This window comes from Coffea arabica, chromosome 5c, assembly GCF_036785885.1.
Source record: "Coffea arabica cultivar ET-39 chromosome 5c, Coffea Arabica ET-39 HiFi, whole genome shotgun sequence".
In the NCBI taxonomy this organism is placed as follows: domain Eukaryota; kingdom Viridiplantae; phylum Streptophyta; class Magnoliopsida; order Gentianales; family Rubiaceae; genus Coffea; species Coffea arabica.
In genome coordinates, this window is record NC_092319.1 from 5,276,996 (window position 1) to 5,301,466 (window position 24,471).

At 33.1% G+C, this 24,471-nt stretch overlaps 1 non-coding gene across 1 annotated transcript; it reads left to right on the forward strand.

The window, feature by feature from the left end:
- Positions 1-7,939: 7,939 nt before the first annotated feature.
- Positions 7,940-8,046, forward strand: LOC113691139 (small nucleolar RNA R71). Its single transcript, XR_003448553.1, has one exon. It is a non-coding gene; the product is annotated as a small nucleolar RNA R71 (small nucleolar RNA).
- Positions 8,047-24,471: the final 16,425 nt, after the last annotated feature.

Genomic DNA, 24,471 nt, shown 5'->3' on the forward strand with positions numbered 1-24,471 from the left:
CGTCCACGGGGTGGGGATGCCAGCCCCCTCTTTATTAATATTAGGAATGATACAGCGAACGACAAATCAATGTCTGCAAAGAGCCAAAAAAGGGGAAGACTAGTCCCTTACACTCTGACAACCACCAGGTTATATCTTTTCTTTTCATTTTGTTTTGAGTCACATTTGTTTGTTGTCAAATCTGATTTCGCGTGTCAAAGTCAAAAAAAAAAAAAATTTCTAGTCGCTAGTTCTTTGTTCCTTGTTTTCCTTGCTGTCTGTAATTCCCTATTTCTGTCCGCTTTGTTTCGTGAGTTGTTGCTGTGATTCATGTCGTTAATTGCATCTTAGAGTTGTATGTTTGAGTCTTGACATCATCGAATCAAAAAAAAAAAAAAAAAACAGCCGTTCAGGTTTTTGTGCCGTCGCTGTGTTCTTCCGTTTTGTTCCTCGCATGCAATCTGTTTTGCCATCTCTTGTTTCTGTCTTATCCAGATCGGTCTACCCATTGTGTCATTGAGTTGTCTGGGTTGTGCAAAACAGCCACAAAAGATCCAAAAAAAATCGAACTGCCATGACAGTCATTCTCTAAACTGGAACACGTATCTAAGTTAAGAGGACACGGATGCATTTTGACGCTCTAATAATTCTAACAAAAAAAATATTGAAACCCATATATCCCAATCCAAACACATTCTTTGTCATGATACAAAATCTGGGGAGGTAAGTTGGCATTTTTAACCCAACATTGGCAAGACAAGAAAATAATCTTGGCTTTAATTGCCTAAAAAAGAAATCTTGGCATTTTTAACACAACATGTCAAGAGATTATCTGCATAATGTCCACAATATTTTGAACACTTTCATTTTAAAAGTGGAAGGAATCACTAAAAATAAGTTTGGGTCAGACACAATTTTCACAGAAAAAAATGAAATCTATTTATACACTGCTATACATATTGTAGTGGATTATCCATTCAGAAAATTTTTTCACACACTCATTTTAGAGAAATAATCATACAATGAATATCAACACTAGAAATGCTCCATAATTCACTTAACATAGTTAGGAATCTTTCGGAGAATGAGGAAGAATACATGTAAGAATATACAAATATTTAGTTAACAATTTGGTTGGAGATGATTACAATTAAGTTGATGATAAGAGCACTATAATTATGTGAAAATCATGAGCCCAAGGCTCTTTAAATACAATTAATCGAGAGGGAGGACATATGAATAAATAGAGCTATAATAGATGATGAGTATTAGAAGTTAAGAAATGGAGGAGAAGAGAAGGGAATCGGGAGAATGTTCAAAATGCCAAAAACACTTGTGAATTAAATGAATTTTTCTGAAGAAGATTTGTACAGTAAAGAACAAGGAATAGAGAATTAGTGGGTAAGTTATAGAATTTCAAAAATCAAGTTTTTTATCTTAAAATTGTTTTGATAAAGATTGGTGATTTTAATGAGTAGTTGAAAGTGCATTTGGAGAGGCGGCACTCAGGGGAGTACTCCTACTTTTAACTAGGTAGGGTAGAGAGCATACGTATATTCTCCAATTAAGTTGAATTGAGTTATCAATCTGCTTGCCATTGAATTGCATCTTCCCTTCCATTCCCTTTGTAGATACTAAATTTTTGCTAATTTTCAAACAATTTCGTGAGGTTTCTATTTATTTATTGGTCATTTATTTTCATACATTCTTTTTCTTATTTTTGTAGGTTTTTCAAAAAAAAAAAAGAAGAAAAAAGAGAAGAAAAACAAGGGAAAAGTGTATAATAAGAAAATCAAAACACCACAAGAAAATGTAGCTCTAGTCACAACAAAAGTTATCACTACTACATAGAAAGTCGTCACAGAAAACTTCATGTAACGACTTTTTACTTGTCACAGGGTTACTGCTAATTTAGTGTCACGAAAGGTACCTTGTGACAAGGTTAAAATGTTGTTACTCTATCATTAACTTGAGTAACAACACAACTTCTAAGATAGAGTTGTGATGACCTTTTCTTTTTGTGACTACATCTCTTGATGCTTTGTCACTCAAGTTGTCTCGTTGTCACTAATTGCATATATTTTGCGACGACATATTGTCATTCTAACTTAGTGTACTTGTGACAACAACTCTTTGTCACCATATATGTCATATGGCTTTTCCAATTGCGATAGCAACAAGTTGTTAACTACTATGAGCATCTAGCATTTGTCTAAGCAAAAGGCTATAAGTAAAAAAAAATTAAATATTTTAATCCATAGTGATCCGTGAAATATTTTTAACAACCAAAGTCATCCAAAAGATTCATACATTTAGCAGCCAAAGCGCAAAAAGATTCATACAATGATACATATACCATAACACCATTGATATGATTTTTTACCACACTACAAATTTTAAAACTTTGTTACCCTATTTCCCCAACTATATAGTTCGTTTATTGAATATAGGGATAATAGGTGTCGATCTCACAGGACTTAGAATTTGGTAATCATTTAAGTTTAATCACTTACTTTATTATCTAGATAATCAAAGTTTAAGTAAGTAAAAGCAAAGAAAGTTAATTAGACGGTACAATAGGCTATAAGAGTTAGAAGTTAATTTAGGTGGTACAACCGGCCATTAGAGTTATAAGCAAAAAATGTAAAACCAGCCATTAGGTGATAAAACCAACCATACAGGCAATAAGTTATAAGAAAATAAATAAAAGTAGAGACAAGTTAGATTAGAGTTGCTTAGAGATGAGGTGAGAGGATCCTAAAAATTAGAATCCCTTGTTATGTCAAGATTAGAAATTAGTTAATGTGATTATGCTTATGCTTCCATGATTGTTAAGGAATAACTTCCAAATTTATACTCTTGCTTTCGCCAATGGACATTCTTGAGAGAAACCGCCTTGGTTAATTCCTCTAGAAATTGCTTTCGCTAATTTCTTTAACTTCTTGAATCATCATTCACCTATGTTCATAGAGAAAAGATAAGAAACAAGTTAAATATGTTCAATGAAGTTATTATATGAATCCAACCAACCATTATTCACTACTTTAGTGAAAATAAAACTAATGTTTAAGAATTTAAATCTATTAGAAGGTAACTTTCATTGCTCAACTTTATCAAATCATTCATAGTTGATGGCCAAACAACCATAAAGCATAAACACAAGTTCTCAAACTAACAAATCATGAAAAGGCATAATCATCCCTTAACTACTTCAAATCAAAACTATAACAAATTTATCTTCACCCTAGGATATGAAAAATTTTAACTTGATATCATATTAAGAACATCTAAGTATGAAACAAACTCGTAACAAAGCATGGCAAATAAGAACAAGAGACAAAGTTTGGAAAGAAAAATTCTTATTCAATGTCTTGAAACTTGAATCCTTGAATTCCTTCACAAGTTGATCTCTCAAATAAACTTGATACAAAAGTATTTCTCACCTTCCTCTCAAAGATTTTAAACTAAGAAAGAAACTTTCAATATGAAAGTAGAGATAAAACTACTCCTATCCCTATTTCTACTCTACTTTACTTCACACTACAAGAAACTATTTTTTGCTAACATTCTTCTCAAATGAATGAGATTCAATGAGTATTTATAGATGTTTTGAAAGAGAAGATGTTCTCTTAATGTAGATATAAAGTTATTTTCTACTTCTCCAACTCAATTCTAGCTGGTTCCCGCCGTTTTTCTTGCAAAGGAATTGGTCAAAAAGGTGTGTGAAAAAAATGCAAGTTGTAGAGCAAGTTACAACTCTGAATCAGGGATCCATGACCCTAGCCTCGCAAATCTTCTTTGTGCTCAGTTTTGCTCTTTCAGCTTCAATGTCAACTTTGCTCTGTTTTTGGTCCAATTTCAACTGCAATTTTCATAATTATGAAGGCTGAATTAGTTGTAACTCTTTGAGGTAGATTTCCAATGCATCAAGAACCATCTCATTTGATGCTCTGTAAGCTGAGAATTAACCAAAATACCCTTAATGGGTCGAAACTCTATTTCAGCTTTGATAGAAAATTTTTCCCACTGTATTTCGACTTTTTAACTAGGAAGCTCAATGAATTGGATTTCGATGTCTTCATAAGAATTGTAGAGTTATGTCTTAACTTCAAATAGTTCAAGAATCATTTCAATCAGATACTTGTAGTTCAAGATATAGCCAAAATACCAAAGTGTGTCAAGGCTGTGAAACTCCTTTTGTGTTCAATCAATTCATATGAGACCAAAACCTATAAAAACAACATAAACTTGCATATTAAACCACACTTTTGCATGTTTTGGTTAAAAAATACTACTTGTATGAAAATTAACTTATAAAGGAATTTAAATCTTTTATTTTAACTAAAAACATACCAAAAATATAATCTAAAACCTAACTAAAAATAGGTAAAATAAAGACTAATCAAATTTTCCCACTTTTGAACGATTGCTTGTCTTCAAGTAATTAAGCATTATAAACCATCACAATAGTTCAAATACATCCTTTCATGCTCATGTATCTTTCAAATTCATTTCTTAATAACAAAGTAAACCACCATTATACAACCATGCATTTCGCTATAAATACTCATCATACCAAGTAAAGAAAAGATAATTATATTAAGAATTAAGACTTGTTCAACTCATTTCCTCCCTCAACTCAATTTAATTTTGTAAGCCACTCATATGATCAAGTCAAGGCATACAATTCCATGATCATTTTCATTATTCAAAAGAGGAATTTATTTAATACACAATAAATAGTTTCCTCAAGTAGTGAAGATATCTTTTGATGCGGAGATCGACATTGGTAGATGAAAACCTCCGGTTAGTCAACTTTATCACTAACTAGAGTTGTTTTGCATACTCATAATTCAAGAGCTATTTTATAGAAAAATCGACATTTGTAAATGAAAAACTTCCAATTACTAAATTTCAAGAATCATTGGAATAGACGTTTATTTCTTTTTTTTTCTCTCACTTTTTTCTTCTCTTTTTTTTTATTTTAGAGGTTCCCTCATATAGAATGATCATCACAAAAGTAATGCCAATATTGACCATATTCATCATTCAAAATGTAAAATTCAATCAAGATAGAAAACTTATCAAACATGCAAAATTCAAGACATAATTATTCCACTTTAGAACATATACTTTCTTTATAGCAAAAATTCTAGGCATATAATAACTATTTCCATGTCAAATAAAAAATGAGATTCTTAAAATACACCAATTTCTCTTCAAAGGAAGAATTTAACTACTAATGGTTATGAAACTTTTTTGAAAATTGACAAAATTTTGAAAAATTTGAACCATTTTCCACCATTAAAAAAGTAATAAACCTTCCCCCAACACTTAAAGTGCACATTGTCATCAATGTATGTAAAGAAAGAGCAAGAGGAAAAGAATTACTCCCTCTATAGTAAATGGTTCTCTTGCTTGCAATCTTCTATGACTTCATCTTTCTTGGATTGCAACCATTTTCTACATAAATGAAAGTCAAAGAGTGCAAAAGTAATTCCATATAACCATTAGTGATAGAAATCTATAATGCAAAATGGTAATCAAACTAATTGAAGGTTCAAATGATGCAAAAGCCACAAATGTAAAGTGTGTAGTTAAGAAAGGAAAGAAGAAACAATAGATGAAACTTTTTTTTAGAAGAACTCCTCCAGGATCCGTGAGATAGCTTTGAGTTTCTACAATTAAAATGTAGAAAACTGTATTTTTTCACTGTTCCATTCGATTCCAAGTTCTATAGAAATACGATTCCTTTCAATTTTTTCGTGACATGTAATGCCTCAAACAAGTTTCAAATGATCTAAACATGCAATCTAACCCTTCATAACGAATCAAAAACTTCTAAAATGCAAAATGAGAAGTTGAGTTCTTTATTTTTCTTGTTCCTTGTCAGCTTTCAAAAAGCCTAAACTTTTGAAACCTACAAAAGAGACTTAACAAATACAACTTAATACTTCTAATAGACATGAAAATACTCTAAAACAAAAGAAATGACTTAAAATATTAGATTGCCTCCCAATTAGCACTTATAGTCATTAGTTCGACTCAAAGTGTTTCTTCTTGAAGTTCACTTTGGAGAGGAAAAGGAACTAGTTCCTTCCCAAGGGTTAAAATTTCTATTTCCAGTCATCAAAATTTGAACTTCCCTTATCTCTAAATCATCCTCATCATCAAACAAAGAAGAATTAGCATGATCACAATATGTATGAGGACTCCTTGAGAAACATTTTAAACAATCCCAAAGACTACTTGATATCTTGCATTTATCTATTTGAACTTTAGAATTAAGGATCTCTTTTCCTTTACTCTTCATATTAGGCATGTTATAAGCATGAGAATCAAGAGTTTCAACATGATAACCTTCTTTATACAATACTTGTATAACATTATTCTCCTTTGGCTTAAAAGCTTTTTCATGCCATAAATCAAGATCCTTACTTTCATTAAGATTAAATGTTAACTTTTCACCATTAATTCTAAAGGTTAATTTATCTTCTTGAATATCAATTAACGTTTTGGCGGTAGCTAAGAAAGGTCTACCTAAAATAATAGGCAAATGCATGTCTTTTTTCATATCAAACACTATAAAGTCAACTAGTATAAAGAATGATTTCACCTTAATGATGACATTTTTAATTATACTAACCGGATGCTTTATTGATCTATCAACCAATTGAAGAGTAACATTTATATCTTTCTTCCCTCTCAAATCAAGCTTCCTTACTATGAAAAGTGGCAACAATGATACACTTGCACCTAAATCACATATAATATTAGTGAAATTCAAATGTCCAATAGTACAAGGTCTAATGAAATTCTCCGAATCTTTAAGCATAGTTGGAATCTTGTTTTGAAAACACGTTGAGCATTCCTTCGTTAATGCTATTGTCTCATGATTTTCAATTTTCCTTTTTCTTAACATAATATCCTTAAAAAATTTAGCATAAGAGGGAATTTGTAAGATAGCATCAACAAAAGGAATATTAATTCTAATTTGCTTAAACATTTGAACAAATTTCTCAAATTTCTTCTCCTTATTACTTTGCTTCAACCTAATGCGAAAAGGAACGGAATTAGTATCATTCTTATGAGAAACATGAGAAGAAGGTTTATCTAGTTCATTTAAAACATGATCTTTTTTACCTTCTTGTTCATTTTTAACCCTATTTTCATCATTTTTTTCACTTATACCAAGGTGATTATCCTCTAATTGTTTACCACTCCTTAGAGTGATTGCATTCATACGTTCTCTAGAATTCACTTCGATTTTACTTGAAAATTCACTCAGTTGTCGCAAATTAATGGAATTAGCTATATTGCCTAATTAATCTTGCATATCCCTAATCATAGTCATCATATTATTCATGTTTGTTTTGTTTCATGAACATGATTTTCAAATTTAGCCTCTAAAGTTGAAAAACGTGACTCAAGTGGCCTTGTTTGAAACCAGGTGGATTGATAGGTTTTGTGCATTTGAATGACCTTTTCACCCTAAATTAGGACGATTCTTCCAACCAGGGCTGTAAGTGTTTGAAAATGATTATTTTGAGGTGGTTAATTGTAGTTGTTAACATTATGAATTTGGTCCATATGAAAACAATTAGCACTATCATGATTACCACCACATGTTGAACAATAACCAACACTTACATGAGAATTTGAACTGTTTCCCCCTTGTTTACTTAACAACCTCTCAACGTTATCCATATGAGAATTAAACGTGTTTTCTAATTTAGCACTTAAAAAGTTGAGAGAGTCGATTTCATACATACCGGCTGCTCTTCTTGAGTTACCTCTTTCATTTACCCATTAATAATTGTCAGAGGTTTTTTTCTATATCAAAACTTGAGTATTCTCAGTTGATTTTTTCATTAAAACTCCATCGGGGGTGGCATCTATGTTGATCTTAATTGGGTAGTTGAGACCATTATAGAATATTTGAATAACCAACCAATCGGAAAGACCATGGTGAGGACATCTTCTTTGAAAATTCTTAAATCTCTCTCAAGTTTTATATAACGACTCGCCTTCATTTTGAGTAAATCCTGTAATATCCATGCGAAATTTAGCTGTTTTTTCGAGAAGAAAGTATTTATTTAAGAATGCTTTGGTCAACTCACTCCAAGAAATGAAAGTATTAGGTGGATAAGAGCTAAACCATACCTTTGCTTTATCACAAAGTGAAAAAGGAAACAATCTTAACTTAATGGCATCATCACTTACTCCATTTTTTTTATTGTACCACATAAATTAATGAAATTAGTTAGATGACTGTTAGGATCCTCCATTGCATTTCCTCCAAATTGACTTTGTTGAACCATTTAGATGAGTGAGGGCTTAATTTCAAAGTTATTTGCATTGATTATTGGCCTTGCAATACTAGTTTGTGCTCCCAACTCATTTCGCAAGGCATAATCCTTCAAAAATCTTGGCCTTTGCTCCTCCATTTCAGCAGAAGTTTCACCAATACTTTCTACCTCAAATTGCTCTTATTGGATGCGTCTTCTTCCTCTTCTGGCCGTGTTTAATTTTTGAAGGCAAATTGTGCCTTTAGTGAAGAATTTAGTACCTAGACATATTCAAAATGAAAAACTAGAGGATATATAATATAAGATTAACACTATAAAGATAAAGTCTAGACTATAAGTTTGTTTTAACTTTAGTGTTGCATCGAAATCTAAGTCTAAGTCCTTGACAATGGGGCTAAAAACTTGATAAGGGTATTTTACCACACTACAAATTTTAAAACCTTATTATTTTATTTTTGCAAGTATACGGTTCATTTGTTGAGTATAGAGATAATAGGTGTCGATCCTACAGGGATTTAGAGTTTGGCAATCACTAGAGTTTAATTACTTACTTTATTATCCAAATAATCAAAATTTAACTAAGTAAAAGCAAAGTTAATTAGACGGTACAATCGACCATAAAAGTTAGAAGTTAGATTAGGTGGTACAACTGACCATAAGAGTTATAAGCAAATAATGTAAAACCAGCCATTATGTTGTAAAACCAACCATATAGGTGGTAAGTTACAAGAAAGTAAATAAAAATAAAGATAAGTTAGATTAGAGTTGCTTAAAGATGAGGTGAGAGGGTCCTAGGGATTAGAATCCCTTGTTATGTCAGGATAGAAGTTAGTTAAGGTGATTATGCCTATACTTCCATGATTGTTATGAAATAACTTCCAAATTTATGTCCTTACTTTCGCCAATGGACATTCTTAAAAGAAACCGCCTTGGCTAATTCTTCTAGAAATTGCTTTCGCCAATTTTTTAATTTCTTGAATTATCTTTCACCTATGTTCATAGAGAAAAGGTAAGAAACAACTTAGATATACTCAATGAAGTTATTATATGAATCCAATTAACCATTATTCACTACTTTTGTGAGAATAAAGCTAATGTTTAAGAATTCAGATATATTAGAATGCAACTTTCATTGATTAACTTTATCAAATCATTCATAGTTGATGGCCAAACAACCATGAAGCATAAATACAAGTTCTCCAACTAATAAATCATGAAAAAAAATATAATTATCCCTTAACTATTTCAAATCAAAACTGTAACAAGTTTTTCTTCACCCTAGAATACGAAAAAACTTAGCTAAATATCATATTAAGAACATCTAAACATGAAACAAACTTGTAACAATGCATGGCAAATAAGAACAAGAGACAAAGTTTGGAAAGAAAAATTCTTATTCAATGTCTTGAAGTTTGAATTCTTGAATTTCTTCACAAGTTGATTTTTCAAATAAGTTTGATACAAGAGTGTTTCTCACCTTCCTCTCAAAGCTTTTAAACTAAAAAAGAAACTTTCAATATGAAAGTAGAGTTAAAACTACTCCTATCCCTATTTCTACTCCATTCTACTTTACGCTACAAGAAGCTATTTCTTGCTAACATTCTCCTCAAATGAATGAGATTCAAGGGGTATTTATAGATGTTTTGGAAGAGAAGATGTTCTCATAATGTAGACATAAAGTTTTTTTCTATTTCTCCAACTCAATTCTAGCTGGTTCCAACCATTTTTCTTCTAGAGGAATTGGTCAAAAATGTTGTGAGAACAAAATGCAAGTTGCAGAGCAACTTGCAGCTCTGAATCAGGGATTCGCAAGGTCGATCTGCTGCCCTTGGCTCGTGGATCTGCCTTGCAGATCTTTTTTGTGCTTAGTTTTGCTCTTTCAACTTCAATCTCAACTTTGATCTATTTTTTGTCCAATTTCAACTATAATTTTCTTGATTATGGAGGTTGAATTAGCTCTTGAACAAAACATAAAAGTTGTAGTTATTTGAGTTAATTTTTCAATGCATCAAGAATCATCTCATTTGGAGCTTGTATGCTAATAAGTGACCAAAATACCCTTGACTGGTCGAAGTCCTATTTCAGCTTTTGATAGAAAATTTTTTCAATGTATTTTGACTTTTTGACTAGAAAGCTCAATGAACTGGATCATGATGTCTCATAAGAATTGTAGAGCTATGACTTCACTTCAAAATGATTCAAGAATCACCTTAATTGGATACTTGTAGCTCAAGATATAAACAAAATACCAAAGTGTATCAAAACTGTGAAACTCCTTTTGTCTTCAATCAATTCATATGAGACCAAAACCTACAAAAATAACATAAACTTGCATATTAACCCACACTTTTGCACGTTTTGGTTAAGAAACACTACTTGTATGAAAAATAACTTATAAAGGAATTCAAATCTTTCATTTTAACTTAAAACACACCAAAAACATAACATAAAACCTAATTAAAAATAGGTAAAATAAAAACTAATCAACCATCATCTCATGTATCTAAAAGGTACATTAGCCCTCTTATAGTAATTAGAAATGCAATATCAGTCATTGAAAAGTAGACGTACAAAAGTATCCCTCTGCCAAAAACTTAGGTGTTTATCTTCAAAATGTGTCTATGTTGTTCTAACATATTGCAAAAGCCCACTACAAAATAAATTGATAAAACAAAAGGAGGAGTAATGGTTACAAAGGGAGGAAATGATACAAAAGAAATAATAAAAAGCAAAAAGTGCATAATGGTTTCACTATAAAGCATGACATATATCCAATAACTTGAAGGAGAGAACAATTACTTGAACATAGATTGGAAATGCTTGATTTGTGAGAAACTTAGCAAAAAAGTCTAGAATCCTGCCTTTATGACTTGTCTACAATAGTAAAACCATCAAAATTAACCAAAAAGTCAAAGCATCACTAGCTTGAGTAGTATGTTAGGTTTTTGCTATAACTCCTATCTAAGTCAATTGTCTTAACAAAATATAAAAATTCTGCACTTCTCAGTCCACATTCATAACATGATTCATCCAAAAATTTCAATCCGTCAAAACAGGATAAATGTAGACCCACTAATTCTATTCTAAATAAATGATCCTTTACAGTATCTTTAGTTTGGTCACAAAAGTTATTACACTGAGTGCACGGGCAAGGAATTTTTGTTTTTTCATCTTTTCTAGAATATGTAAATTTAATAAAATTTTTCACACCAGTTTCATACACTATGCACTATCTATTTGCAATGTTTATCCTACTTTTGTCCATGTCCTAAAAAAAACACAAGCAATGCACTTATAGTGAATTTCAAACATAGTAAACATGGTAAGTCAAAGCCAAAATTCAACAACAAAATCACCAAGTGGAAATAGCATTTTTTATTCAAAAAAATCTCAAAAATTGAAAATAGGTTTATAAGTTCTATGTTGAAAGTACCTTGAGAGCTTGATCTGTTGGTATTTTCACTATGATTTTTTCCAATTTACGATTAAGGTTAGTAGAGCTAATCATTTGTCTCAAAATGAAATGTGGAATCAATGAAGGCCACAACGAGTTCCATGAGCTTTAAGCTGAATTTATGAACCAAGCCCCAATCTCTCCTCTTTGTACGTTGATGTTAATGGATTGATGATTAGCTTCAATCGATATATGATTAGCTTCAATAGATATGGAAATACATGGCTGATTAAGGTGAGGAATCAATAGAGTCTAATAGCCTGTTTGGGAGGATGGATTTGGTGAGAAAAGAAAGGACTAAGAAAGTGAAATCTTTCTAGCATTTGGGAGTTTTTTTAGGAAAGAAATGGAAAGAAAAGAAGGGATCCCACACCCCTTTCAAGCTACGAAAACTTTCAGCCCAAAATTGGGCGGAAAGCATGAGACAAGAAAGTGAGTTAAGTAAATATTTTAATATACCAATTTTGCCCTTATAAATATTATAATGTAATATTTACTTATATTATGCGAATTTTAAGTTTCAAGGGCACTTATGTAAAATAGAATCTTTTCCTTTGACTTCTCTTTACTCTCAAACAAAGGAAAATTGCTTCATTATCTTTCTCTATAAAAACTCCTAAACAATACGAAGAGATATTACAATCTCTTCTTCTTTTTTCTTTTCTTTTCTAACTTAAGCTTTCTCTTCTTTTCTTTTCTGTTCCAACCTCTCAAACTAGCTATAAGAGGAGAGAAGGATGGGCATTGTAGATTATCAGAAGATGGTAAAGAGGCTTGTCAGACAACAAGTCTTGTCCTTTTTATCTATCCTAGTGCTTAATGGGCCAAAATGACATCACTTTGGCAAAATCAAGTAGTTTTAGGCTCCCATGAAAAGAATTAAACATAGTGCATTTTTTCCTTCACTACTACAAAGCGTCGCCATTGATTTTTTTTGGTGGGCAAATTGGGCTTTTCTTTTATTTGAGTACAAATTTTTGTAGTAAATTAAACTATTCAAACTTTCAATGTTTTTATCAATAAATATTAAAATGATAAAATTATTTGTTATATCAAAAAAATTTTGTTAACAAGTTTAACTACAAAATAAACTTTGTTAAGTCCAACAATTATACTTTCTCTTTTACTATATTACACAATAATCCTTAATTTATTTAGTAACAAGTTTAATTGATTACTTACCCAAATAACTAGCAAGTACAGGTTTATAAGTTAACCAATTGGCTGTTGTAAAGATCGAAAACAACCTAAGAGGGGGTGAATTAGGTTAATTAAAAACTAACCAAATTATGAGACCCTTTTTAGTTAAATATGAAATTCACCCTCTTTTCTAGATGACCACACAAAGGAACAAATAATGAGAAAGTACAAATGCTCGTGAGTAGAAGAGATGAGCACTTTAAATTGCAAGATAGTAAATGAAAGAGATAGAATAACAAACCAGATTTCAAACTCCTCTTGAGTTTGAATATCACTTTATAAAGCAAGGTTCTTCAAGTTGATCAATTACAACCAATCGTTGTGTACAAAGGAAGGATTATTTTCTCCTTACCCCAAGCCACACTTAGTCAAGTTAGAAAGTTTTATAATCACTGGAATAACCCTCACAGAGCTACACTATTGAAGTAATTTTCTCACACAAGAAAAGCTTCTATGAAACTTACACAACTAAGAGTACAAATCTTCTTTGAAGAGTATTTTGTTGCTACAATCACTCTTGATGTGATGTAATCTCAGTGTACAAAGTTGTACTGAAGTGGTTGACTTTGCTCAATTTATATGAGGTTGAAAAGTTCCTTTATTAATGCTTTCAATGGATAGAAAGCAGCTGAAGAGTCAACTATCCGTTGGTAGTGTCGGACGTCCGGTAGTTCTGTTTTTTGCATCTAACAACAGGCAGGAGTAAAAGAGTTTTTCTTCAATTCTTTCGGACGTCCGGTACCAACAATGCTTTTGCATCTGAAGTGACTCATTGTTTTTCAGACGTCTGGTGCTTTAATATTTTGTATCCAATCAAGGTGGGTGAGCTAGAAGGAATGCTCTTATCCTTTTGGACGTCCGGTAGTAGAGTTCTTTATGCGTCTGAAGTTGAGCAATGATTATCGAATGTCCGATCCAAGCTTTATGAGCGTCCGACAGCTTTCAGTGCTCATTTGTCTCTATCAACATGTACTTAATGTTTGAGCCTGATTTGTAATATTGCTGAAATTATCTTTGATGAGATATTAGTAACATCCATTTGTTTTGTGGACATCAAAAGTAAGGGACAATAATTAACTAACAATCTCCCCCTTTTTGATGATAACAAAACAATGGATGAAAGAGAGAGAAAAAATTGAAATAAAAAGAAACTCCCCCTCACTTGATGCATCCAAACGATTTGTAAGTATTTTGCATCCCTGACCTCTTAAATCCATTCTCTCCCCCTTTTTGTCATCATTAATTGATATCAGCAACCAATAGCATTAGTTCAGTTAATGTAAGCTAGTTAATTCAGAAATCATATATGGAGAATTTACCAATAATACCCAACATCATTGCAAGTAGAATAGTAGAAATACAGTTGACAGACACAACAATGCAGCAAGCATAGATATACCAACCATTCAGCACTCATAGATCCAGAAGCAAACAGAGTTTACCAAATACAGATTATCGATAAAAGTAACTAGAAATGATCAAAATAAGAAAGGTTAACCAAATAACAAACCAACAAAGATAACCAAATAGCAGAATTCTGAGTACAGAGTACTTGAAATGTTCAAATGCAAAAGATACTAATGTCCACTATGAAGTGCTATCTTAAATATGAAGTGCAAATTCCTAAGGGTGCCTAGATGGTGATCTTGGATGATCCAGACCGTCTCCTAGCTAGGCGAAACTGAGCATGATCCACTTCTTCTTCTTCAGTCTCCTCATCATCATTACTGTCTTCAGTTATTGGAGTTTTCCCCTTATCCTTTGGCTAAGAACTGGAAGCATGAACTTCTAGATTGGATTCAGTATGTGGAGTGTGTTCAGTTGGCTTAATCCTTGGCTCATTTCTTAAAGGATAGGGGGCACAGCAAGTTCCTTTTGGCAGTGAAAGAGGCTTGTTGCTCAGGTAACATGATCATCATCAGACCATCCTCAAGAAGAAAAATATGTTGTCGGAGGTCCTCAAGCAGGAAAATGACCTCAGAGTTAGATGAAGAGGGTCTAGTGAATGACCTCCTAGAATGATTAGTAAAGGGTGAGACAAACATAGACTAATCTCGAGGAGTTCTAGGGATGACAGGAGTTTCATAACGACTCTTAGTCCTATTTTTTGAAACAATTTTCTTGTAGCATCAATGACCCTAAAAAAATCTCAGATTTTTCCTTTCAAAATAAGCCTTAGAGAAAACAGTTGAGGCACTTTCATTTGGCGATTTGCCAGTGAAGGAAATTTTAAAATGAGCAAAGATTAGGGTCACAAATCTTCCATAGGAAAGTTTCCTACGGCTATCAGTGCTGATTTTGAATAAGAATTTGCACATAACAAAGCCGAAATTAATTCGAATTGTTTCAAGAGAGCAATAAATAGGTAAAACTCCATTTTATTGGCATCAGTCCTATGACCATCAGTAGAAACCAACAGATTTGATATTAAAGAAAAGATGATCAAATTTTGAGAACTGAGATCCGCCAATCTTGCTTCAGCAGGAGTGTTAAAATGTGTTTGAAAATAAGTCATCAGTTTTGCAATATGAAAATGACGTTAGGCAGAAGGAAATTCCTCATATGAGAAAAAGTTTACAATTTTTTCTTTAAAATCATCTTCAATTTTAGTTTTCAGAACAGTGTTGACAATGTCAGAATTTAATTTTATATCAACAGAATTTACTCATGAGACTAGATCAGTATTGGATCTACCCTTCCTAAGATTGACACAGAATTGATGAAGCATGTCAAGGTAATAAGTGTTGGGAATAGTCAAAATGTGAGTCCATTTTTGAAATTCAAAGAGTTAAGGACAGGTTCAAGGTCAAGCTTACGAAATTCATGAGGGACAATTGTCCGTTGGGTGATGAAACCCTTCTGAGAAACCCATTCGAACATATCCCGGGCATCATCATCAATGAATTTTGGAAATGGGGTAGGTTCCTCTTCAATTTGAGTCTCAGGTTGCACATTGGCAGTGCATTTCCTCTTTTCACTGTGTTGGGCAGTTTGTATATCAGTCTATCCACCAACCCTTGTTCTTGGTGACTTTTTGGTGGAAGGTTCAGTGGTTTGTTGTCTCTTAGATTGAGCAGTCCCCTTCCTTTTTGTAGACTATTTTTCCTTTTTACCACGAGTTTCAATCCCCCTTTTTGGAGATTTAGTGGTGGAAGGCTCAATAGTTGACTCTTCATCATCACTTACATGAGACAATTCAGTAGGCTGTTTCTCAGTTTGTTCAGCAGAAGTCTCAGTGGGTTGCCTGTCCTCAGTTTGAGCAGATTGATTCTTTTGGGCAGAACCTTTCTCTTTTCCATTTCATTTTTTTGTTGCCCTTTTTGCAGATTTAGTGGTAGAGGGCTCAATAATTTTAGTATCTTCATCCCTCAACCTGAACCTAGTGGTGTGTCCAGTACTTACAGATCCTCCTCTCATTTTCACTATGATGAAATGCAAGATAATATTGGTGCAGAGTATGATGTGAGTGTGTATGTGATGATCTTAGAGTGCGAATAGACTACAATAAATGTTTGAATTGTCCACAAAGGGTGAATTTTGAGTCACTAGGGATTCAGATGAGAATTTGGGATTTTTGGGTTGGTTGGCAGTTATAGGATGTTATGAAAGCTAATGGGCACGCAAAAGGGATGTGATGATGTTGGGCAAATCAATTTTCTTGGAACTTGTTTTTAAGAGAGATGAATTTTGAATTTTGAATGTGAGAGAATATGAAGGATCGTGTCTGACAAAACAGTTGAGAGTGAAATAAATGAAGGAGAGAACTTCTTTATAATACCCTTTTTCGAGTGTCCGACGACCGAACGAAGAGAAGCATCCGACACAGCCGTCCGAATTGAAAATTTTCTAGAAAAATTCTAACACCCCTGACCAATATTGTCCCACAGTTAGCCACCCAAAAGACCGTGAATTTTGTTTTTGGAGGTGGGGTTATAGTTCACCATAAGTGAAGAGCCCAAACCCGCAGGTCAAAAAGCCCAATACCCCTCCAAAAGGCCTCAGTCAGGTGAGGGGACACTCATAACAGGTGATATAGCGGCCAGGACTCTCCTCCCTAGCCGATGTGGGATCATTACAATCCACCCCCCTTAGGAGACCCAGTGTCCTCGCTGGCACATCGGGGTCGGGAGTCGGCTCTGATACCAATTCTAACAGCCCCTTGGCGATATTGTCCTATAGTTTGACACCCCATGGGGCCGTGAATTTTGTTCCTGGATGTGGGGTTATACCCCACAACAAGTGAAGAGTCCAAACCCGCAGGTCAAGAAATCCAACACCCCTCCAAAAGGTCTCGGTCAGGTGAGGGGACACTCACAACAGGTGATATAGTGGCCAGGACTCTCTTTCCTAGCCGATGTGGGATCATTACAAAAATGATCAAGAATACTGTCGAACGTCCGTTCAGATGCATCGGACGTCCGATAAATGTAACCAGAGAATTTTTAGAGAATTTTTTCTAAAACGCCCAATTTTGTTCTCAGAAATATAAATTGATTCAACGGTAAGGCTTTTGTGAGAATATTAGCAATTTGATCTTTTGAACAGACATATTGAACAAAAATTTCGCCCTTTTGGACAAGATCGCGAATGAAATGATGGTTTACAGACATATGCTTTGTCCTAGAATATTGAATGGAATTTTTTGTCAAATTTATGGCACTAGTGTTATCACAATACATAGGCACACAATCATACATTAATCCAAAATCATTCAATGTGTTTTTCATCCACAATAATTGAGCACAACAACCTCCGGCAACAAGATATTTCGCTTCGATTGTAGACAAGGAAATAGCGTTTTGTTTCTTGTTAAACCAAGATACTAAGCAATTGCCAAGAAAGTGACATGTACCAGTTGTACTTTTTCTATCTATCCTATAACCGTCAAAATCAGCATCCAAGAAACTACATAATGAAAATTCATGACATTTAGGATACCATAGACTAAAACTCAAATTTTCTTTTAAATACCTAAAAATTCTTTTTACTGCATTTAAGTGAGATTTCTTTGGAGAAAACTGAAAACGAGCATATAAGCAACCAGCAAACATGATATCAGGTCTACTTGCATTAAGTAAAGCAAACTACCAATCATACATACCTCTATATTTCTTTTCATCAACTTTTATATCTTCTTCATTCTTGTCAAGTTTGATAGATGTGCACATAGGTGTTCCAACTTATTTTGAATCTTCCATTCCAAATCTTTTGAGCAATTCCTTGGTGTATTTAGTTTGATTAATGAATGTTCTTGAACCACTTGGAGCCCAAGGAAGAAATTTAATTCTCCCATCATACTCATCTCAAACTCTTTTTGCATAATTTTGAAAAAATCCTTGCACAAACCCTCATTGGTAGCACCCAAATATAATACCATCCACATATATTTGCACAATTAAAAGATCACTTAAACTTTCTTTAGTAAAAAAAGTGGTATTTACAATACCTCTTTTAAAATCATTTTCAAACCAAAATTCACTTCAACGTTCATACCATGCTCTTAGAACTTGTTTTAATCCATACAGAGATTTTGAGAGTTTAAACACATGATTTGGATAAATTTCATTTTTAAAATCGGGAGGTTGATCAACATATACTTCTTGATCAATAAAGCCACATAAAAAAGTACTTTTAACATCAATTTGGAATAGTTTGAAATTTTTGAAATATGCAAAGGGCAAAAACATCTTAATTGATTCTAGCCTAGTTACGGGAGCAAGTGTTTCATCAAAGTCTATTATTTCTTCTTGAACATATCCCTTAGCAACTAGTCTAGCCTTGTTTCTCACCACTTCACCTTTGTCATTCATTTTATTTCTAAATACCCATTTTGTGCCAATAATAGGATGATTTTGAGGTCTTTTAACTAATGTCCATACCTTGTTCCTTTCAAATAGATTTAGTTCCTCTTCCATAGTTAAAATCTAGTTTTCATCTTTCAATGCATCAACAACATTTTTTTGTTCAAAATGTGAGATCAAAGCAAAATTATGTGAGGACTCACAAAAATTTATTATTTTAAATTCCATTTCAAGTTTATTTAAATATTTAATGGCTCGTTTGTCCCGAATATTATTTTCTAACCTAATTAGACCTAATTTCATGGGTCTATAGTTTCGCTATATTTTTAAAGTGACTTGTTTCAAAATTTAAATTTTGGAAACTCATTAAGTGAGAATAGAGAATACGCGTTTGGAGACAATAACCGATTTAAGGATATAATGAGCTTGAAAATTTGAAAACTTGTATATTAGTCATAAAATAGGTATTTTTATGTTTAAGTATTCAAATGTTAGTTAGTTATACTATCGTAACAAGAATTTCTTGGAGATTTCACTCTATCGCGCTTAAATCGGAAGTACGCATTTTTACGCACGCGATTAATTGAAGAACTTTAAACCCTTATTTTGGGGTAATTAAAAGTGAAAAATATTAATATGAATACAAGTGTATTAGAGATTCAGTGCACTAGTAAAACAAACTCGAGAGGAATCGAACACAAAACACGCGCGTACGCACACTATTCCTAGTTGATTTTTTAAGCAACTTTTGGCCACAAATTTTAAAGCTTCTCACGGAAGCTTACCATCAGCACATCTCTTCCTTTTCTTGCTCCAACAGCCGGCCAAGGAGGAAGAAAAAGACAGCTCCAAATTCTCCTTCATTTCACCATTTAATCTTCACCATTTCACCTCGAAATTTAACCACACTTCACTAAACACTTGGTGATCATCTTAAGCTACAAAAGGGGCTGCTTTCCACAATTTTCTTGGACTAAGGAGGATCAAAAATTTCTGCCTTGAATATCTAGCAAAGTAAGTGATGATCAAACCTTGAAAACTTGATTTATGGGAGTAGTATTGCACTTATAAGCTTGTATATTCATGTGGGTAACTTTATTTATAATGAAAAGTATTGTGTGTGCTCTATGAACTCCCACTATGGTTGGATGGACTGATTTGTTATGTTTTGATGGTATCAATATTGGTTTAGTGCTTAAACTAGTGGAATAATGTTGTATTGTTGGTAGAAATTCAAAGGGGAGTGAAGGTGAAAATTTTTCAATTCTGCCCCTATGTTATCCGTGACCCTTAGGGTGATTTTTCGTCATTTTAATGGCTTATTTATGATGTATATATGTTGTGTGGGTTGTGTAAAAAGTTTCATAAAAAAATAACGTGATTTGGTTGGCCAAACGTTGTGATTTCGGAAGTTCAGCAAATCTGGAAATTTTCCTGTCACTGCCCTAGCAGTTTTTTTCAAATGGCCATAACTTTTTACTCCGATGTCAAAATTAAGTGATGTTTATGGAACTAAAAACTAGATATTACCAGCTTTCCAACGGTATAAAATATACATTCTGATTCCACCTGAGCAGCACGTACCAATAGTTTAAACATGACTGTCCTATTTCATGTCTACACTAGGAGCTCTATTTTGAGCAGTGAATTGATACTCAAATATTAGCTAGTTATGGACAGATTTTGAAAATAATTTCTTCTAAGAAATTGTACCCGTATGAATATAATTTTTAACGCCACTAACCACGCACAATTCCGAGTTGAATTGACTGAGTTGTGGCCATATTTTGAAACTGACTCAATGGGTTGAAACCCTCTCTTGGGCTAGTAAATGCTTATATCATGGTTTGGGACTTGTTATTTGAAAATTCTTGGTGTTAATCACCCATCAAACATATTTTGGATGTTTAATAAACATTGTCTACCAAAATGTACCATGTTTGCAAGGATTTCATGTGGCCAAAAGTTTAGAAAAGGACATTTTATATACAAGACAGATTTGCCTTGAAATTTTAGAAATTTGGGTGATTTGGTTAACCAACTTCCCGTGCTTATTTATCTATGAAATTTGGTAGAGGAATAGCCCTTATATGGTGGTGTAATCATACCAAATTTGGTGCCATTCCGAGTCCGTTTCACTGCTCAACTAAACTTCCAAAGTTCATGATTTGAGTTTGGAAAACCCTTGTTTAACAAGGAAATTTCAGTAACTTTGAGCTACCATATCTTGGTGCTCAAAACTCCAATTCTTGATCTACTTATTATGTCTTAAACCTAGCTTGCAACTCGAATTGAGTTACAAATTTCAGAGAATAGTTTGTACTGTGTGAATTTTGCCGAATTACCAAACTTTGCCGAAAACCACAAAATAGCAACTTTGAGCCAATTTTTGAATACCTTTCGTTTGGAATCATGGAAAACTATCTTCTAAGAACTTTTAGTACTTTCTAAGAGGTTTCCAACGGTATCAAGTTTTCCAATTTTTGACTTGTAAAGAGTGAAATACGATTTTTCAAAGATCTCATATTAAAACTGAAATTTTCGAATTTTAAGGAAATGGAGTTTTCCGAATTCTCCTTATTCCTTCGATAGTACTTGAATGTTTTATACTTGATTTCAAAGATGAAAACTCGATTGCTCTTGTGTTTTACAACCCCATTTTTGAGTCTCGGTTTACGAATAATTGGGGTTCATTTTCATGAGATTTCCTTAGGTTGTACACTAGTACAATCTTCTTCGATAATTGGGGTTTATGAGTGATAAATCATTATTAATTACTCAGACTCGTGCGAAAACCTTCAAGAGGATCCCACGGTGGACACTTGAATTTCAAGCGACTTTTCTTCTTATTTACTTGGTGAGTGTCAAGTGTGTGACTACTTGAATTCTTGTGAACTTTATACATGCTTGTTTACTAACGATGACTGGAGATTTTGAAAATGGAGTCGAGTGTGTACTTTATCGCACTCGTTCTTATTTGAAATGAATCACTCATGTTTGAAATATTTGAATATGTCAAATGCTCGAAAGTTCAAATGTTTGAATGTATCAAATGCTTGAATTACATGAAATAGTATGCTATGACTGCATACGTCGTTGGAGTGAATCTTCTCGACACTCAAATGTACATAGGGAATGCCCAAACTCATAGGCCGACCTTGGGACTCGAATCGGCATGGGGTTGGTCGGGAATCTCAGTAAGCCATGAGAATCAAATGATAAGATTGATCTATTAGAGAGATCTTGCTTGGCATACTCGTTGAGTATAGCCTTATAAATGTCGTGCGGGCCCGGTGCGGAGTACGGTGGACGGATGGAAGTAAGTGGTGATCTACGGATTTGAAATACCGACCCGAGTGATGGAGTGTCATCGCGGGAAGATATGCGAATGACATTGGCATAGCAAGTGGAACTTAGCTCCTGAGAGCTACCATATCCTTGAATTGTTTTTGTTTATATTGTATTGAAATTGTAAATTACCCGCACTTTATTATTTGACCTGTTAGTTGGATTTGTTACTTGGACTATGTACTTGCATGTATGTTCTTGGTCTCACGAGCGTTTTGCTCACCCTGTAGATTTGTTTTTCTTAACAGGATTGGACATTGATTGAAACTTGGGAGAACTACTTTTGTGGCACTTTTGTAATAGGATTTCAGTGATATTAACTAGACATTATGGTTATTATATATTTTGGTATTTGGGCTGTATTTTGAAAACCCGATGTAAGGATTGGCAATTGTGAAACATTGTTAAGATTGAACGCTTCTGCACTAATTGCATTTATTTTATCTGGTCGTGACGTCTAGTACTATAAGTTTGAACAGGAATTGCTTGAATCCTAGCGAGAGTTGGGCAGGGGCCCCGTGGATATCCTTTGGTCCGCCTTAGGAAGAAGTGAGGGTGTCACAAATTGTCCATCAATTGTTTTGAAGAGGAGCGAGTTCTTACCTTTTCGGATGGATCACCAATGATGAGTTCCTTCTGATGGTTTTGAATAAACTTCCAAACTCTTGGAAGATCTTTAAGTGTACCAACATCCCTGTCATTATCTTACAATGCTGGAATATCTTGAGAATCATTTTCCTTTGAATTATTTTCTGGTGAAGCATTGTCTTGATCATGAATTGCGAGTTTCCTAAGTCCTTCTTGAACACCTGCATCATCATCCTCATCACAACTGTTGGAAATGTCACCATTAGATTCATCAAAAGTAACATGTATAGCTTTCTCTATAACAAGAGTCCTACGATTATAGAGTCTAAAACCTCTTTTATTCTCACAATAACCCAAGAAGATTCCTTTATCAGATTTTTTTATCAAACTTTTCAAGATGTTCCTTGATGTTTAAAATGAAGTATTTACAATCAAAAACTTTGAAATATCCAACAATAGGCTTTTTATCAAATATCAACTTATAAGGGATTTTGTTCAAAATAGATTTCAAAAGAACTCTATTCATAGCATAGCAAGCGGTAGTAATAGTTTCGGCCCAAAAATATTTTGGCAAGTTATATTCACTTAACATGGTTCGTGCAGCTTCTTGAAGAGTTCTATTCTTTCTTTCAACAACACCATTTTGTTAAGGAGTTCTAGCAATTGAAAACTCATGTGTAATTCTATTGTTATTACAAAATTCTGTAAAGCCACAAAACTGAAATTTCGAGCCATTATCATTTCTAATTTTAATGATTTTCAAACCAATCAAATTTTGAAATTTTACGAATAAGGAAACAAAATATTTGAAGGCATCATCTTTGTGTGTAAGAAACATTACCAAGTATATTTAGAATAATCATCAACCACAACAAAGTAAAATCTTTTGCCACCTAATCTCGCAATTTGTGTAAGACCAAACAAATCAAGATATAAAAGTTTCAAAAGTTTTGTAATAGAAACACATTTCTTGAGTTTAAAAAAAACTTTGACTTATTTTTCAAATTGACAAACATCACAGATTTTGTCCATTTCAAACTTAATTTTTGGCAAATGTCTAACAAGATCTTTTTAGAAATTTCTTTTAGCAAATCCATGTTGAAATGACAAAGCCTTCTATGCACAACCAAGGGTCTTCAATTGTAACTTTAAGACATTTAAAACTAGATGAATCAATATTTTCAAGAACAACTACATAAATGTCATTTATCCTTATTTCTTTGAAAATAGTATTAAGTTTTGAGTCAAGAATAAGGCATTCATGCTTTTTGAATAACACAAACAGATTTCTATCACACAATTGACTAACACTCAACAAATTGTAGCTCAAATGATCAACTAAAAGAATATTGTGAATAAAGGTTTGGTCATTCTTACCAACATCTCCTATTCCAATAGTTTTGGCTTTGTTATTATCTCCAAAAATTACCTTTCCACTTGATTTGGGCCTAATCTTGATGAATTGTGATGGATCACCAGTCATATGCCTTGAACATCTATTATCTATGAATCATTTTGATTCTTTAACGATATTCACAAAATTCACCTACACAAGAATTCACAAGATAATATATGGTACCCTTTACTTATTGGATTCTTGAGAGTTAGCATTATGTCTAATTATCCACATGCATTTCATGTCATTTCTCATATTCTTTTTAACATAACAGTTACTCATCATGTGACCAATTTGACAACAAAAACTGCACATGGTCAGTGAACTACTGGCATGGACAGGTTTAATAAATCTGATTTGCCTTCACTTATAAATGGTAAATTCGTTGGCATTAGA